The sequence below is a fragment of the Triturus cristatus genome, chromosome 1_2 (assembly GCF_964204655.1).
Source record: "Triturus cristatus chromosome 1_2, aTriCri1.1, whole genome shotgun sequence".
Classification (NCBI taxonomy): Eukaryota; Metazoa; Chordata; class Amphibia; order Caudata; family Salamandridae; genus Triturus; species Triturus cristatus.
The window spans coordinates 111,127,666-111,146,872 of record NC_140580.1 but is presented as its reverse complement, the minus strand read 5'-3'; the positions used below and the strand labels follow the sequence as shown (position 1 = coordinate 111,146,872).

The window sequence follows — 19,207 nt, the reverse complement described above, 5'->3', positions numbered from 1 at the left end:
TGCGGTCCAAAAAACCACCCCAACTTGCAGTGTGCCTGTCGCCCTACTAACCCCATTCTACGAAAAGACCCCGGAGGAGGAAAGGGACCCGTCCCCGCCCGCCCCCCACACAGGTCATAGTGAGACAAAATGAACAAAGGAAGTAAAACCCAACCGAACAGTGCAAAATGGCAAAGTCAAGGACCAAAAGTCACTCCAAAGGGGACCCGTCACCTTCGGTACCGGCAGAGGGCCCAGGCCGGTCACCCCTGTCCGGCAGCGAGTCCAGCCAGTCACTCACAGTCGCGGGAGAGTCAAAAAAGGCAGTCCGACCCTCATGTTCCACTCGAAGTTTTGCGGGATAAAGCATAGAGTACTTAAGGCCCAGGTCACGGAGACGACGCTTCACCCCCTGGAAACCCATCCGCTGTTTCTGGACAAGTTGGGTGAAGTCCGGATAAAAGTTAATTGACGAGTTCTCATGACGAACCGGGCCGTGGACCCGTGAGGCCTGCAGAATCGCATTTCGGTCTCTATAGTGGAAAAGTTTGGCTACAATAGGCCTCGGGGGGGCCCCCGGCCGCGGTCGACCGCCCGGAACTCGATGGGCCCGCTCCACGGCAAAGAATTTACTTAGGCCAGCGGGGGCCAGCTGTTGGAGGATGAGTTCCTCAACCAGGAGGTCAACCGGGCGGTTGTCGGAGGACTCCGGTACGCCTATGACACGGATGTTATTGCGTCGGGCTCGTCCCTCGAAGTCCTCCAGCCGCCGGGCCATCTGATCGTTAGCCATCTTGATGTCGCCAAGAGTGGTCCGCAGGTCCAACACGTCCGCACCAAGGGTGGACGTCCGCACATCGAGCGCTTGAACCCTCTCGTTGGTTTTAGAGAGATCCGCCCGAATTAATGTGACATCGATTGCCACCGTGTCGATTTTACGGGCCAAGGCCTCGTACTGCGTGGCGATGGTCTCCCTGATGCCATCAATGGCGCCCATGATGTCCTGCAGGGACAGCTCCGGAGAGACGGACGTGCCACCACCGGCGGCGTCCGGGGGGGCGCCGGCCACTCCAGGGGACCCTCTGCCATGAGTGTAGCGGTCCATGTTGTTCGCCTGGACCGGTCCCCCGCGGAGGGAAGCTTTAGTCTTGCGCCCCTCGGGCCCCCCCTTGCCCCCCATTTGGGCCACGCTCACCGAAGGGGACCGCCGATCAAGGGTCGAATGGGCACCGGCAACGCAGACGGGCGCCTCACCAGAGTCCGCAATATAGCGGTGTGAGGGGACCAAAGGCAATGGGCACACTAGTAGCAGGCGGAGACAAAGGCCTCACGCAGAGGCCTAGGAAACATCCAGCCACACCAAGCGATTCCGCCGTCCAGCCCCTTCAAAGTCCAAAAGTGAAACCGAAAGTGATGGAGCGACCACTGGCACAGCGCTGTAGCCGCTGTTGTTCAATTACACCCCGGCTCCACAGTTCGCCCTCGCACCGGGCACCGCCGTCGGGTGGGTCCCAAAAGTTCAGACCACGATAAATCAGGATTCCCAGGTCCGATTCGATTTCTGAAAGGAGATCCGTGTTCAGCCAGCCTTCATCTTCAAAATTCCGTAAACTATATCAGGATAATCTCAGGATAAATTCCGAGGAGCAGCGAGGGTCCGGGGAGCCCTGTGCTCACGCGACCATCTTGGATGCGCGCTAGGCTCCTCCCCCTGTGGATGAAAATATTTGACCGTTTTTGTCTAGCATATTTTTGATAATTTTGCTATATGGTTTTATGAATGAGGAGTAATAGGGTTGCCCCATCCTTTTAAAAAAAAATATGGACTAATTTATACTTTATAAATATGACCACCATGTAAGAGCTGGTTGTTTTTAACTATTGGTCTTTGCTATGGCTACATAAGCACAATATGGCTGCCGTTCACCACCAGTCCTTCAACTCTTTTGATTATTATGACGTCTATTTCTACGTTACTCACGTTTCTGTAGGGGGAAGGGGGCTGGGCTGCCGTTTTGCCGCGAAACCTGTGTGGGAACTATCGTTGAGGCAGTGATATATAAACACTGCTGGGCTCGGTACTTGTCCTTTATACTGAGGACACGACGCTACAATACCGTGTTTGCGACGATTTTGAGGAGGTTTACCATAGCCTCGAACCTCGTCGAAATGCACGTAAGTGATATAGGGGAGGACGCGGGACACATGAGACCGCTATAAATTTATATATTTTTAAAAGACTTGGGTTAAAGATTTGCTCATGTTTTAGAAATACATCAGTTAGGTGAAATTCCTTTCCAATTATATTAAAGTGAATGGACACTTATCAGATACCATTATTAGCAAAGGTTGAAATAAGACACTTTTGTTTTGTACATAGAGTGCATGGACTATTGGTCTTTGTTATGAGTTTAGAGTCTTTTTCTGCAGTGCAATATTATTTCCTGTATCAGCAACACTATTCGACTAAAATAGATCTTGTTATATAGGGATATCACTTCTTTTGAACAAACACGGTTTCAGATTATCATATAGATTGGGAGCTTATCCTAGAAAATAAATTTGTTACTGTTTGCGATGTTTGGGACCTGCTTAATGTTTATGTTTTTATTCAGAATTATTAGACACATATTACGATGACCATATTTCTGCGGGAAAGAAGCGGGAGAACGTCGATATCGTAAGTCTAGTTATGACATTACTGTTATACTTGGTGTACAAATAATACCATTGGGCACCTCTATCTTGATTTTTCTATGATTATCTTTTTGTTTTAATTGATAAAATATGCATACAATTTAAGAGAAAAACATTGGTCAGCAATACTCCTTGCTCATAAGTGGACGCCTCTCATCTTGGGGATCCCCCCATTTTTAAATGAAAAAGGTATTGGTTAGCGCTATATTATCACGTGATTTAGAAAAAATAAAGGCTGCAGATCGAAGTCACTAGACCATGGCCTTTAATTCATCTTTGGCATAACTTTCTGAAAATTGGGCAACCGTTTTTTTTAAATGATATTCTGCGTAAGCAGCCGGCTTATACTAGCATTAGCATGTGGCATTGGATCTATTCCGGTCTTTGGTAAATATATTTAATTGAAATTTTACTATATTGAATCTTTTCACACAGATGCTTTACTCCATTAAAGGAACTTTATATTAGTAAGGGATTCTCTCTAAAATATTTTCAGCTGTGGGAGTCTGTATATATTATTCTTTTCGATCCACTACTGACCATAGCAAAGGGAATTAATTTACTAAAATGAACCTGATATTGTCCACCCAAATAGGACCGTCTTGTCCACAACCTTCTTTGTTTTTCTCTTACAACTTCATTCATTTGATGTTAGGACCTTTTGGCATCGACCGCTTCCATACGATTTGAATATTAGGATCTTATCTTTTTTTTGACTCAACAAAATCTCTACATATGAAGGTAGATAATCGTTCAGTCTTCGCTTCTTCTGTTTTGAGTAGATCTGCACTTTTAGCATCTTTCATTTTTGTGTGCTTTTCTTGACATTCCACAATAAATAGTCTCTGGATACTATAAGTATCTCTGCTATATTCTAGCACAAACTCTATGGCGTTTGGGTGTATACTATGTCTTCTTCATTTACTTTGCACAGAATCAAATCTCAACATTGTCTGTATTGGCATACACTATCTATTCTCTTAAATTATGACACTACCCTTTTTTTTCTTCTATTGATTGCAGGCTCTCTTTTCTTACTTGCTTTCTGCAATATTTTTATGGTGGAGACATTATACAAGGTGCTTTTCAATGACTATCAAAACTTGTTTAACATGAGTAGATTGTTTAAATTATTGTAAGATTTCTTTATTAATTGATGTTTGTAATATTTACAGCCTTGAAGAAGTTACTTTCGTAACTAAACACGTGTCGGCTGTTTTTTTCCAATCGCTGTCAACGACGGGGCCACAGGGTCTCATCTCCTACGTTTTTACGATTAAGAATCGAACATATGTCAAGAATCATTTGATTGAATCCTGTATTTCATCACAGTTATTGGTCTTTATACCTTGTATACAACGTCTAATTTGACATTAAAAAGAATGTGCAACTTCCTTAATGTTTGGATTTGTTTCCTGTGAGTGGACCTATTGGTAATATATTTTCAATTGTATGAGAATGTAAGATGACTAGAAGATATTTTTGGAGTGTCGAGGTATAGAGGTTTACATTGGCTGTACACGGCAGTTCTGCGGAACTGTTTGTGTTGTGACAACTATGGTAGTGGGGTGTTATTTGAATACCTTTAGTGGCACCAGTACTATTGCATTTACTATTGAAAGAACTCATTTTCTAAGATTGATGTGCATTCCTTAATAACATCACTACCTCTCTCTTTGTATTCAGCTACTGGATGGGTATGTACTTCCTTGCACAGTAAGTGGATTTCTGTATGCCTCTGCAGGGAGTCCATAAAATCTTACAACATTCATATCCCTGCACAGTAGCAAGGAGTCCAGTAAATCTTACAGCATTCATATTGGTGCACAGTTGGGTCTTCAAAAGGAAAACAACTTCACTAAACTTACGTATATGGCAAGAATCGAGGGGACTACAGAAAAAAGAAAAAAAACACAATTGTATTAAGTCAAAATGCCAACAATGCCAATACACAAAACTTCTACTAAAATAGCAGGTTTCATAGCACCAATAAGAGTCCATTTCAACATATTTCGCTCCAATAGCTGAAACGTGTGTTGGTCAAATGCTTTAGTAAACCACATACTAAGCCAGAGCAAGCCACATCAAGGCATTTTGTATTTAGCGCATTACATGCTAATGGTAAAGTACTTAAAGATACTAAAATAATTGCTGTTTTACTCTGTGTTGTAACTGGTGTAAGTTGAGAAGCGACAATATCCGTAATCGTAGCTACTTTCCACAAGTCAAAAATGATATGCTCTTGATTTGTCATGGTTCCCTTACCTTTCAAAACTAAAAGACTTTAAAAACTCCATTGAGCACTCCACTTACCCACCATCATCTGCCCCATCACACCCCAATCCACCTTCACCCCAAACCACTGGGATCACATGCTAGATTAAACAACAACTACCAAAACCAATAGGTCTCGCCTTTGAGGTGTACTGGTTTTATTAATGGCTTTGAGCCATGCTGCACAGCATCCCTGATGTTTTGCAGCAAAGCTAAATTAGAAAAACAACTATAATGCGTCCAGCTGCGTCAGTTTGTAAGCACATGCACCACACATGCACGTCCTAACAAAACGACAAGAACTGCTGAGCACGCCTGCAAAATCACATGCCCACTTTTATTTGCCAATCCTAGTCAGCAAATAAACAGAAAAAAAATTGCTAAATTGTTTTATTAAAACGCGTTTGGGGGCGGGGGGACAGCATGGAACGGTAGGTGGTAGAGCAAGATGGAGAGTGTGGGTAGTGGTGTGCAACACTGAAAGCAAGGGATCAGGGAGCAATGTGGGAGGGAGGAAATGCATTGGGTAAGAGGGCATGGGGGAAGGGAACCAATACGGAGGGCAGGTAAAGAAAGAAACATGGAGGTGGGGGTGGGATGGTGAATCAACAGGTGAGAAAGCAACATGGAGTAGGTAGGTGAGAAGTACACCGGCAAGACAGTTGGAGGCAATAGATGGGGGAAGTGACACAGAGGGGTGTGGTAGGAATGAGAAGCAACGGTCGAGAGAGCAATGTGGAGCAGGTGGGTGAGCAGCACACAGGCGAGATAACAGGAAGGTGTGGGGGGAGTAACACAAAGGGCCATGGAAGGAAAGAGAAGTAATCGGTAATAAAGCAACATCAAGAGGGAGAAGCACTCTGGGCGAGAAAGCAAAGCAGGGAAAAGTAGGCCACAAGAGCGACTGCAACGTGGAAGGAGGCAGGGAGAAGCACACGGGTGAAAGGGAGCAATATGGACTGCTGGGTGAGAAAGTACGTGTGACAGGTGAAAAACACATGCACTCTCCTGGAGTGATTAACCATAAAGAAAACAAGTTGTGCTTAAAAAGCAAGCAGTAGAAACATAGAAGGGAGATAATCAAAAGAGAGTTTTAAAGAGGCTATGTTCCCATGGGAGGGTCAAACACAGGACTGACAACCTCGGGCACAAATAAGAAGCAGAAAACTAGAGTGACAGGTAAGCCAGCAAATGCGAACTATACTGCAGGCTCCAAACCACTTTATGTTCTTGTTGAGCCCACAATATGTCTCGCAACAGACAGCGTATGTGCTGTCTAGCACCCACAACCCAAAAAAATGGGCATTTATATCTACACTGCTTCTCTAAACTTCTGTCATAATTATCTGTTTCGCTAGGCAGACTTTGAGAACAAAACAAATCAAGATTTCAGGCCCAGACGTCACACACCATTTACAACCTGCCACACTTAATTTCTATTCTATTTTTTTTGCTGAAGAAAGATTTCCAATCACTGAGGTGAGAGACAACAAGTTGTTTAGCAATTACAACGAATTGCTGAGACATTCTAACTTAACAGCAATTACAGGCGGGCAACACAAGCACCGAAAAGCAGCAGGCAGCCTGCATTTAAGTTTCCCAATAATGTCAGAGGCAGGTAAAAGGCCGAGCCTCTGTTTTACTGACAGCAATTTAGCGCACACGACACTGACGCGCGCACTTAAGAGCCCCAAACCTTGACATCCATTTAAAACGAATTATGCCCAACTGTGATATTTTTCCCTCCGTGCTGAGAAAATGCGAGGAATATCGATCTTTCTTTCAAGCGGATATTCTTGTTTATGCATTTGATAGAAACCCTGAATACTTCAGCACGCCCGGGCAGCTTATTTTCAATATTTTGTAAAGGTGCTGGACAAACAGAGCATGGTAAAACAGCAAAGAATCATTACACTTTCCTGCAAGCCAGTATCCACCCACGAGCTCTGCTGCTGCAGAAGGTTCAGAGCATCATCAAGCTAAATTGTAGACTGAACTCTGAGTTAATCCCAATCCCAAATAGTACCTGCAGTATCTGGCTGTTCTCTCTACTTACACATATCACCTTTTGATGGGGCGAAAACAACAGAGCCACACGCTCTTTCAGGGTTAAGTCCATTCGACTGGTGGCAGGAGGAAGGTGCATTCCCTCTGGCACACAGACCTGTGCACGAGGTGACTCACTACTGACTGCCTGAAACGTCACTGATGAGAAACGATCATTCGCGTCATTACCCACGAGTCATGTACCAGTTACTTTCCAACTCTGGTGGCCAGCACTCACTTTTTTAAGGTAAGTGAAACCCAAATCCATCTATGCCTGATTTGAAGTTGGAGACTGAGATAGCATTGATGATTTTGGATCTTTGATTCCAAAATGCCAATGAGATTTTCATTGATCCCATATTCATCAATCAACGTACGGTGCAGCAGTGGTTTCACAATTTATTATCGGTGGAACACAGGGCCACCGTGGCAACATCCATTATTGGCTTGAAGACTGATTATGGTAACTCCATCGTGGCTGGAACATTTTAGAGTAATACTGATAAAATTAACAAGTCCTACAGAACACAGCGGACGCAGTAGTTACTAACACCAGGAAGAGACCATATTTCACCCATTCTCAGGCACCTTCACTGGATCCCAGTGGCCTTGAGGGCTGAACATTAGAGCCTTACTAATATCCATACGACAGTGACTGGTTTCCCTGTATGGCAAATGCTTGATGGAATCTGCTACGAGAGGATCTACGGCATTGGAATCAACTCCTTACATTTAAAAGGGACCTAAAAACACAGCTACTAGGGCGGTCTTCAAGTAGCTCCATTTTATGATGGTGCTTGGCAAACTATTTTAGTGCCTACAGACTTTATGTTGTTTTTTTTTGCTATACAAGTCATCTGATTGATACAGTGAACACACAAACATTCCCACCACCCAATATAATTGCCTTTACTGTCTGTGACCTCTTGCAAAGACAGACAACCATGAGCTAAATGCAAACTCCGAGAGAAAAGGCTCTGCTAAGCAGACTCTGCGTCGAAGGGCTCTCAACGGGGGCGTTTCTGGTAATTTCTCCATCTGCCAGAACAATTTGCTTATGGTTATAGGGCACACGTCGCTGCTGGCCAGTCGAACAGCAAGGCACCGTCACTTCCAGTTACTGACGACAAAGCAGCTTGCCTTGGGTCAGAATTACATATTGTTAGATCACTTATTGGGTAAAGCTGCAGCAGCCTGATTGAAATGTAATATCTTAAAGGAATTAGTTTCATGCCAGAGAATTCATTGTGACACGATAAATGTCTCTGCTAATATTAAACATTACACTGCCTGGAACACGGGCTCTGCAAGGTCAGCTGTGGGTTTCATGATAAACGTTGTAATGCTTGATTGACCATAGTGGAGTAAGAAAGAGTGGCATTTTCATATTAACGGAAGATACCAGATATCAACAATAAAAAATGGTTAAAAAGTGTCCGTCTCAGAGGTCAAGGTGAGAGTACATGGGCGGTAAAAGAAAAGGTGCCCTCGGATTCTCCACTAGATACAATTTCCTAACTTTTATTTTAGTCTTTCCTGTACCAAATGCTTTTTGTTTATCAGTCAATGCAGATCGATAGCGTTTGCATACGTCACCAAATATTTTATTTATAGCATTCCGTGGAAGCAACTCTAGTCAATGAAAATACGAAGACTGGTTAAAAAAAATCCAGTTCATATATGCTGCATGTAAGGGTAAATAGGCAGAGGATCACCAGCACTGCAGACGGCACGGGTACAGCAGAGGACACGGGCACTGAGGGCATGGTTGTGGCAACATGTACAAAGCAATGTTAAATGTCCTTAACTATAGGAGGCAGGGTGGAAAGCAGAACAGGACAGCAACGATAACAGGATCAAGACAACACCTGACTAAAAACGAAGTGGTGCAGAAGACAGACCGGTTTTTTAGCACTCGAGTAGAAAATAAAGGACCGTGAGGGAAGCAAGAGCCATCTAGCAAAAGCGCCTGCTGGACAGTGTTGTCATCCAGTAAGAGTTTTCTATCTCCAGGGAGTTTGGTGGTGCGGTCATTTTTGAGCAGGGTAGGCCGCTAAAATCCTATCCAGGCACTGCTCTCAGCTCTTCATCACCGATCTTTGACAGAAGCAGATCACCTCGTAAACAAGAATCAGACTCCTCGCGTGACTCTCAGCAGTGATCAACACAACAAAGGCAAGAAGCGCCGACCACAGACATTACATCTTGTAGGGCTAGAAGAGCCTTTGTGTTCCATGGGTCACGGCTCCAAGACACAGAACATTCATGCATCACATTTTAAAGGCATAATCTTTATGGCTGTTTTCAACCTTAGCTGTGTTAGACTTTTAGGGACACGAAACTTACCTAATGAACTATATCAAGAGTTAGATACATTGTAGCGGAACCTAAACATATTTTTTCCTAGCAAAATGCAGTACCAATTCTTAGAGCAGAGCGTGGTTTATTTGTCAAAACCTATTCATGGTAGAAGAAACCACCAATATTGGGTACCGGTCAGTACATGTAGGAACGGCTACTTCCAGGAACTGCAGCGTACTCTTGGATGTAGTTAGTAATGCTTTTCATCGCTTACAGGAAAGGCAGTACACAAGCAAAGACCAGTTGATAGCTCAGGAGCCATTCAGGAGGATCATAAGGTATGCAAGACAGAAGACAAGAGTAGACTGGTCACTGTAATTAAGAATAAACCATTCTGAGATGCCACTTCTTTTTTTAAGCAGACTATCCAGGAGTTAGACGTCCACAGGAAAGAAGGCTGGAAAAAGGTGATTCGATAAGTAACGCCTTCTGAAATAGCATCAGCATGATGTCTTTTCCTTCAACGCTTATTTCTCCCCTTCACCTCCTCCCTTGCCCAAGGTGGCCATGACAGCCTGGTGGTTGGAGTGTGTGGAGGAGGTGGAGCTGTGGCGTGAACAACCAGATTCAGGGCACCTCTGTGGTGGAAGACCAGATACACCTTTAAACTGCATTTACAGGAGAATATGTAATGCCTTTGGTTACGGTTCCTGGCTTGAAGTATGTGTGACATTTCAGAGGGCATAGAGCTGGACACCAACATCTTCCCTAATCAAGCCGAAGGGAAGTAAAAAATAAAAAACACTAAGACACAAAAGTGTATTATTTTCTACAACACTCTTAAAAAAACACAGAAAAGAAAGAATTCTAGATGTAAAGCCACATTTGTGTGATACATGAAGAACAACATGGTGCATCTGAAATTATTACAAAATATACAGTAGCCTTGCTTTAACACAAACAAGGAAGATAATAGAACTACTCAACACGTATTTAACGTGAGATTTGTTTCTTTACGTTAATATTAAGAATGTATAAAATATGGTCACCATGGCGTAAATATAGAGCGGGGCTGGGAATCGAGGAGCTCTCGTGGGATGGATGTGATCAAGATGGAGCGGATACCCGATTTATTACAATGTTGTATATACCAACTATATGTATGGTCTGCCACATGTTGGGGGTTGTTTGATCTGGGCAGGACCCGAGTCCTCACACCTCTCTGGGTTAAAAATGTTGGGATATTAAGTAGTCAACCATAAACGGATTGTAGTAATTGCTGGTTTGTGTGGTAGTATGAGCAAAAGTTAATAAACAGAATAAAAAAATAAAATAAAAAAAAGAATGTCGATCTGTTTAGCAAACAATACGAATTCAAAAGTTTTGGCAGTTGATAAAATGTGCTTTTACTGCTTCGCTCAACTGTACTTATTTTATTTATTTGAGAAAGAAATGTCGAATCGATGTTCATGCTATATTTTGAGCCTGTCACCAGATGATATTTGAATGATAAGATCTTGAATAACAGCCCTATATTTATTCATACCATACTCTTATTTCCATACAAGCATTATTAGGTGTCTTACAGAAAACGCAGGCAAGTAGGCCTGATATGTTCATTTAATTTTATATGTTGTTTGTGCCTAATGCGACTTTGACCGAATAGGACTTAATGTTGGGGAATTAAAATGACGGGAGAACTACATAGAAGTCCTGACAAAAGCACCGGACTTGGAGTGGCCTAACCACAAAGGGCTGAAACATGTTGACTAGTTATTAGGGTGAGACAATGCCTTATTCTTGATTCAAACACCCGTTTAACATGCTCTTAACATACCACAGGCACCATAAAAAGGGATAGGTTGGTGACCTTTAGGTATTTTTATTTTTATTATGGTAGACCCAGTTAGGATAAAAATCATAAGTGCTCAATGGTATATGGTAGAGCCTATCCTGGTTTACAAGGGACCGGTAAGAGACCTGATGATGAAGCATGACACCAACAGAGCATGTGGGGGTCCAAAGAAAAACAACACAGGGAAGCTATAATCAGGATAGTTAATCAGTCAGAATATTGACTAAGCTAATACAGGTGTAGGATACCCTTATTATGGCAGTTTCAGATTGTAAGTGTCCTATCCTCCCAAAAAAACACTCTCACCCGTCCCCAGAGTTATAAATGATGTGGGGTTTGGTTTTCACACCCTAAATAACACTATCACAAAATGTAATGTTACTCATTTTACCTAAGTCAGAAGGATGTAAGCCTGGGTCAACCTTGTGATGATTCAACCATGTGATTTTTGGATTCCTGAATGTTTCAGTGCTGAGGGATGAACTTGCTGAAGCATCTTGAGCCAGTTCCGGACAACTGCAATGATCAGTGAGCTGAGAAAGCAGTTGTTGTTATGGAGATAGCAGAAAAGAGTGGCACCTGTGGCCGTTTTTTTTCAACTCGCAAAGATTCAGCATCACATCACAAGGAGCCCAGCCATAGCATCAGCAACTATGCCCTACACGGGCACAAAAGTGCCAACCGCTTTGAAAAGGATTGGAATGCGTGCACACAAGGTGCTGTGCAATCCCAGCCTTGATGTGGCACCTGTTCAAAATGTTGAGTGCCACTACTGATCAGAATGATATATAAAAATGTTACCTGGTACGCTACAGTTAGTCAATAAAAAAATCCACCATACATCAATGAGAATGACCAACAAAAAACATCAATCTTGCAAAGAAGGTTTGTAGTATAATTGTTTGAAAAATGGTTGATCAAAAAAAAAATTGGGAAAAAATAAAGATTGTGGAAACAAACATTTTTTAAAAGATGAAAGCACTGTATAAAAAAAGAATATGGGAAAACACGCACAGAACAGATTTACGGTTAATAGACAGGAAGAAGGGAAAGGGAGCAAGTTTGCCCATGCAGTATATTTAGGAAAACAGTGAAAGAAGGTGGGGCAAACGGAGCAAAAAAAAAAAAAACATTGGTAGGTGCTGCAGGGGTGCTCTCATGTGCACCAAGAGGACAGAAGACAAAACAGGACAGAAACTTTGCCGAGGGGAATGGAAAATAAAACAGGAGGCCCATGAGACAACCGGGGCAGATAAAGGACGACACACAATCGAAGAGGAGACAGGCAAAAACAGAGAAGTGGGTGGGAGTAGGAGAAGAGAAAGAGTAAATTAATAGCAAAAAGTGAAACTTTTGCAATCTGACATTGTTGCCATCGCACAAACTCGCCCATAAATCTTATTTCAGTGCATAATGGTCTCCACTTGCAATGACACATGGGTCCACAGGCAAGTTGGTGCCTTCCTCATAGTTAGTGAAAAGGAGCTCTAGATTCTGGGCTGTGACAGAGGGCTTGCTGAGCATCATGGGGTGTAAAGCCCGAGCAAGGCGTGCAGCTCGTGTTCGGAAGATCTGGAGCCGTGATTATTAAAAACATGGGAGCAATAGTGCAAGAGTAGATGTGGGCATCCACACTGGAGTCAGAGTATTATTTCTGCAATTTCGTGCCCTCCGAGGATGGACACAAATATTGTGAAATGCGGGAGGTCTTCAGCAACATAAAAGAGTCATCACTGAAGCGATCGATCGGCAATGTGTTCATGCAGCCTGCAGGTACAATCAGGAACAGAAATGAGGGAGGCTGCATGGGGAGGGAAATCAATGCCACTTAAGAGTGCCTTCCGCCGGCGGCGGCAGTCATCAGGGCGAGAACTGATGGGAGCCGACAAGGCTTGCTCAAGCATTTCAGATGCCAACCTTCCTTCCCTCCCTCAAGCACCACCTGGGAGAACTGTCCAGTTAGGATTCCATCCAATCCTCGATGACTCCAATTGACAAACGTATTGGGATGTACACAAGGTAAAAAAGGAATCAGACTGACATGAGCGTGATGTTATTAATGCTCGTTAGTAAAAACTATGCACACAGAGAAGTCGGCCAAGGAATTCTTCTCAGAGTCACACGGGCTTGATACAATTTGCTCAACAATTTCACTTCTAGGAGCAAAACATTCCAATAGTATTGAAATCAGCAGTGCTACAAGCCCCAACTGCAGCTACATTCAGAATACACGTACCCTTTTTATGAAACAAGCACAGTGCTCACTCAGTAGGTCTAAAAACAGATTTGAGGCTATTGTTCTGTCTTTGTAGAACAATCTGCAGTTTCCTGAAGAAACGACCAATAGGATTATAGATGCAGAAAATAAACACACTTGCTTACAGCTGCCACTGTCTATTTTTACATTTATAAACCATTACTTAGCAGTATCACTTAATAATTAACACACTAAATTAAGTCACGTAATGGGAACCAGCTGGCAGTTCAAAATGGACTTGGACATCTCTTCCCATCAGCTCAAAAAAATGTAAGTAAGCAGATCGCTGACCTTTAATCAACACATTACCAAATATTTCCTTCTCAAGAGAAAACGCAATGCCATGGCTATGAATTTCATATCCAGTGAATTCATTTACAGGTACTTGTATGTTAAGATTGGCCATCTGTAATGTGGATATGTGATTACATGTAAAATCCTTTATTTTCACAAAACAATAGGGACTGCACACTCGAAACACAGTAGACCCAATCTAAAAAAATCCCAAGCTGTGGAGACCTATGGCTGTTTGCACAGTTCAAGACGGTCCTAGGAATATGTATACATCCACAACTGAAGGACTTTGTGTTAAGCACTTTGCATTTTTATTACTACTCAATGAATACCTTTTTGTTTTTTGGTATCATACTGCTGTTCTGCAGTACTTTCGAATGCATGTAACATATGTCCAAATAGGGCACAAGTCCTAAAAAAAGAAGTGGGGGGACTGACCAAGTCAGGTAGTATGCAAGTGACATCATGACGCATGCTATCAAAGCACATGACGTCACAACACGTGACATTCCAAGTGCCATTACAGGAAGTGACCTTACTGGAAGTGATGCTCCGATTTGTGTATGTTATAACATATGCCAACTGAAACTGCAATAAAATATATATATATTTTTTTAAAGTTTGCTCCTGCAAAGCATATCATGTAACATGCAGATCACAGATTATTTTTTAATGTAGATAGGCAAGTGAATTACTGCTATGAACACAGAGATCCTTTTGTTACTTGCAGTTAATAAATAGTAATCCTTCTAGTAGACCACAGTGAGCTATGAAGTGTATTTGACTCCTAAACCTTGTATCCCTGACTGTCTTATGTATCACATCCTGTACATTAATTTACACACTTACATGATTTATTTGGAATGGATAATATGTATGATATGTTAAGTACTCTAACGCTCTGCATTGGGATGAGTAGCGCTATAAAAGTAATTAAAAAGTGCTATTTAAATTGTTATTTGTGTAAATACTGAGACAGTGAGCAAGGGACTCATGTCTGGGCATACCCATCCCACTTAGGGCGAAAAGTGTTACAGCAAGCAAATGATGGACGGAATGCTGACAATGCAAACATTCTCCCCCAGTCAAAAGATCTGGGCTAAATCCATCGTTCTTTTGCCCACTACGCCACACCAGTTTGGACCCAGCCTTATGCAAATCAGTCTTGACCCTGTGCCCCATGGGAACAGTCCAGACCGAACTGCCAGGCCAGGTCCTCCCTGGACCGGAAACAAGCCTCCTGGGACCGGTTTCAGGGTATATCACCCTTCTTCAGCCAGGCTAGCTGTGGCGCAGTGAGCAAGGGACCCACGTCTGGATACAATCTACTGCCTTACAGGTATTCTCAAGACTCTTCGGTTGGATAAATATCATGGTTTACAAGTCCGACTGATCCCTTTGTTATTGAACTCTGATGTTGGGCTGGTTACGATTTGCTATCACTGCAATAGGTCTTTAATTCCTGACTCACTGACTTTATTTCTAACAGACTATTTAAGGTGGTACTTTGTTTAACACAGAGTTGTTCTCAGAGTTCTTATCCTGGAGGTCTTGTTTTTTCCTAGGAACGAATCAGAAGCAAGATTTCTGAAAGGAAAATTGGGTTCCTGTTGCCTCGATCATAGAAAGAGGAAGTGCTTTCCTTGATGCTGTATATATGCGACTGACTCGATGGTTGTGTTATGGTTTTGTTGCAAAGACTCATGGAATGTGTAGCCTTTGAATGTTATATGTTGTTTATAAGGCTGCTGAGCAAAAATAAAAGAAAAACATAATCCTTGCCTCCGTTTCTTTAATAGAATTGAAACTTTCCTTCACGGTAACTAGGAAATTTTATATTCACAAACTATCCACAAATCATTGGTAAAAAAATATAAAAGTCTTTCTTAGAATAACCCTGGCGCACCCGCTACCTTTTTGTTATGTTTATTTCTCGAAAACAATACCATAGATTTCACAAAGGCAAATTTCAGAATAAATCTCTAGTTCCACGCCAAATTTGGTGTCATCCATTCATTTTTTTTTGTTTGCGTTGGAGTGCTCTACGCAAAATATTAAAAACACAAAAATGTAGACTCTCCCTGCATAGATCTGCAGGAAAATTGGCATTTCAAAAACTTTGAATTAATAAAGTTGAACGGAAGGTTTGTGCTGATTTATGAAACTGCACCAAAGTTATAAGGAATCTAAACCAAAATATTGGTTTCTTGTGAGCAAAGACCCAAACCATAACTACATACTGGCCGACACAGGCATGTCTGTATAATCTGAGCTTGTTGCCAGTTTATTTAATAAATTGCCACTAAATTGTTTCCCATGATCTCACCATAAAAACTGTGGTTTACAGAAGATAAATTAACACATTGTGATGTAAACATGGGCATGGTATTTCTTCAAGGTTTTCAGGACTTATTACTTTTCTCTGTCCATTTATTCACTAGCATAGTTTTACCTCTGCCACCATCTCCACGATATATATATCTATATAGATATATATATATATATATATAAATAGAATTTTGAGATTTCCTATGGAAACTAGGTTGTAACTATAACTATCTACTGGCGACCGCCAGTAGATAATATATATATATATATATATATATATATATATATATATATATATATATATATATATATATATATATATATATATATTATTTATTATCTACCGGCGGTCGCCAGTAGATAGTTATAGTTAGGACCGTGTTTCCATAGGAAATCCGCAACATTCTATTTGGACTCCGCTCCTACCCTGAAAGTCTCGGGGGATTCGTCAAGCGTGGGCTGAGAAAAAAGGGGGGTCCCAAAACGCGTTTTTCCCATGCAATTTTCCATAGGGACCTTTAGTCCAAGGTACAGCCCAAACGGCTGAACAGAATAACTTTAAATTTGGCAAAGAGGTAGTCCTCAGGTCAGGGATGTGCCTTTTGCATATCTGGAGTCAATTGGTTCATTAGTTCCTGAGAAAATTGCAGTTAAAAGTACATATATATCTATAAGCGCGCACGGTGCGTGCACGGTGAAAACCATGAAAAAAAATATATATTAATAAATACATAACTTAGCATTTAAAAAACCGTACAAATTCACTTAAAAGACCATAGGTTTCACACACGTTATAGTTAGGAATTAGCATTTAAAAAACCTTGCATATTCAGTTAAAAAACCATAGGTTTCACACATGTTATAGTTAGCTGGACATTTCCCTCGTAAAAAACCAATGAAATTCCCCCGTTATAGTTAGTGCAGGCAACTATAACTCACGCGACCGCAATCCTCTGCTGATGACGTCAGATATTACATCACTGATTACATATGTGTCTTTCTGAAAAATAAATATTTGTAATATATGTATAGCTAAAGATTAATGGAAGAAGACATGGGTAAATAGGTGTCTAAATACAGTGATGTAATATCGGACGTCATCAGCAGAGGATTGCGGTCGCGTGAGTTATAGTTGCCTGCACTAACTATAACGGGGGAATTTCATTGGTTTCTTACGAGGGAAATGTCCAGCTAACTAGAACATGTGTGAAACCTATGATTTTTTAATTGAATATATATATCTACATATATCTTTTTCCTACCGGTTACCGCCAATAAGCCCCGACACAGTGGTTTTGCTGAGAGGTGGTCGCAGGCCACCATCGCTTTCCCCACCACTCTGCAAACGTGCCTCCTGGCAAGCTCTTGGTTGGGGGATGAAGTCCCCATGCCTCTTAAAGGTCCCTGGGGGACAACTAGCCCTCCTGTTACATCCAGTAAGCCCCACACAGCTGGATTGTTGAGAGGTGGTCAGAGGTCACAACCCCTTTCTCCAAATATTGAGGGGGGGACGAATGGCCCACTCCCCAGACTGACTTTCGGCTCCAGGGACCACATCCTACGGGGTTTGAACATTTCTTTTTTTTAAAAAATATTTATTTTGAAGGAGGGGGGCCGTGCGGCCCCCTCAGGCTGATTTCAGCCCCGGTATACCCATACCCCGGGGCCCGGCCATTTTTTCTTTTTTTTTTTAAATACAAAAAGGAGGGGGGGATCAAGTTGCCCCCCTCCTGGGCCATATTCGGCCCCGGTGACCCCACAGGCTTGGCCTCTCGGAGACTGCCGGGGTAGCCCCAAGGCCCCGGGGTCCCTGCCGGCTGCCCGCCACCTGCGGGAGCCGGCATTGCTTTTGGGCAGAGGGAGCTGCTAATATGCAGCTCCCTCTGCCCAAAAGCAATTCTGCTTCACTTCATGGAAGCGAGAGCATTTTTCATGCTCTTGTTTCCATGAAGCGAACCAGTGTTTGCTATGGCTTGGCGGGAGCACCGCTCCAATGCAGTGTCCTGGGAGTTGGCACCCTGGCATATTGCTGGAGCCAGCCCTGGGGGGTGGCGGTCTCCAGGGCCATGGAGGGATCCTGGGGGGGGGGCGCGTGGCCCCCCCTCCCATCTTCTGTGTAGACTCGGGAGGTGGTGGTCCCCGGGGTTGGGGGTCTGCAACAGACTCCCGCATTTACCTAATAGTTGTCCCGGGGAGGCGGGCTTGAGCCACCCACACGTCATTTTTAAAGATAGCCCCAGGGAGGTGGCGGTCCTCGGAGCTGCGGAGCGGCCACGTGGCCCACCACATTTAATAAATATAGCCACGGGGAGGTGGCGGTCCCTGGGGCTGCGTAAGAGGTCAGGAGCCCCCAACACATAAAAAGAAATAATAATAAAGGTGTCAGGCCCACACATATATTTTCAAGATTGCCCCTAGGACCTTGCCCACCAGGGAGCTTTAAGAAAATGAAGCGCAGAAGAACGCGCTTCGCTTTTTAAAATCAATTCGACGGGCTTCACACACAGAACGTGACTCCCGCTGAATTGTTTTTATTTTTTTTTTCTGGGCCCTGGGGTTCCATATGGGACCCCCTGAGCAGGCCAAGGGGGCTAGGGTGTTTCTACCCTGCAGCATTTTCTTGTTTTTCATCCTTTTTTTTTTTAAACCTTTTTTCTTGTGACTCCGTTCAACCGAGTGACAAGATGGCTGCCAACACTTCCTGGTTGGAACTGCTGGCAGCCAATCAGATCGCAGACCTGAGATATATGGATACCTGAGAAATGTTTACATTTCTCAGCAACTACTGAACGGATTTACAACATTTAACCAAAAAAGTGGTTTCTGCACCAAGAGCTACCTTTTTTAAAAATTTGGTGTCATTCAATTCACTAGTTCGGGCCGTAGCCGTGTCTAAAATTTCCCATGGAAATTAACATGGAGAAAACATGTTTTGGGACCCCCGTTTTCTCAGCCGCCGCTTGACGAATCACCTCGAAACTTTCAACAAGATTTGTAAAATGGCGCCAAAGATATTGGAAAAAGAAAAACCACTTTTTGAATAGAAACAAGGTCCAAAATATAACTACCTACTAGGTAACATTTATTTGTCTAAAGTTTTCTATGGAAATTAACATGGGGAAAACGCGTTTTGGGACCCCCTTTTTTACTCTGCCCCCGCTTGAGGAATCACCCCC

General features: G+C 42.9%; 1 protein-coding gene across 1 annotated transcript in view; it reads right to left on the bottom strand.

Moving 5' to 3' along the window:
* PDZD8 (PDZ domain containing 8) overlaps positions 1-19,207 on the bottom strand; it is a 389,693-nt gene that overhangs the window by 90,462 nt on the left and 280,024 nt on the right. The window lies entirely within an intron of this gene.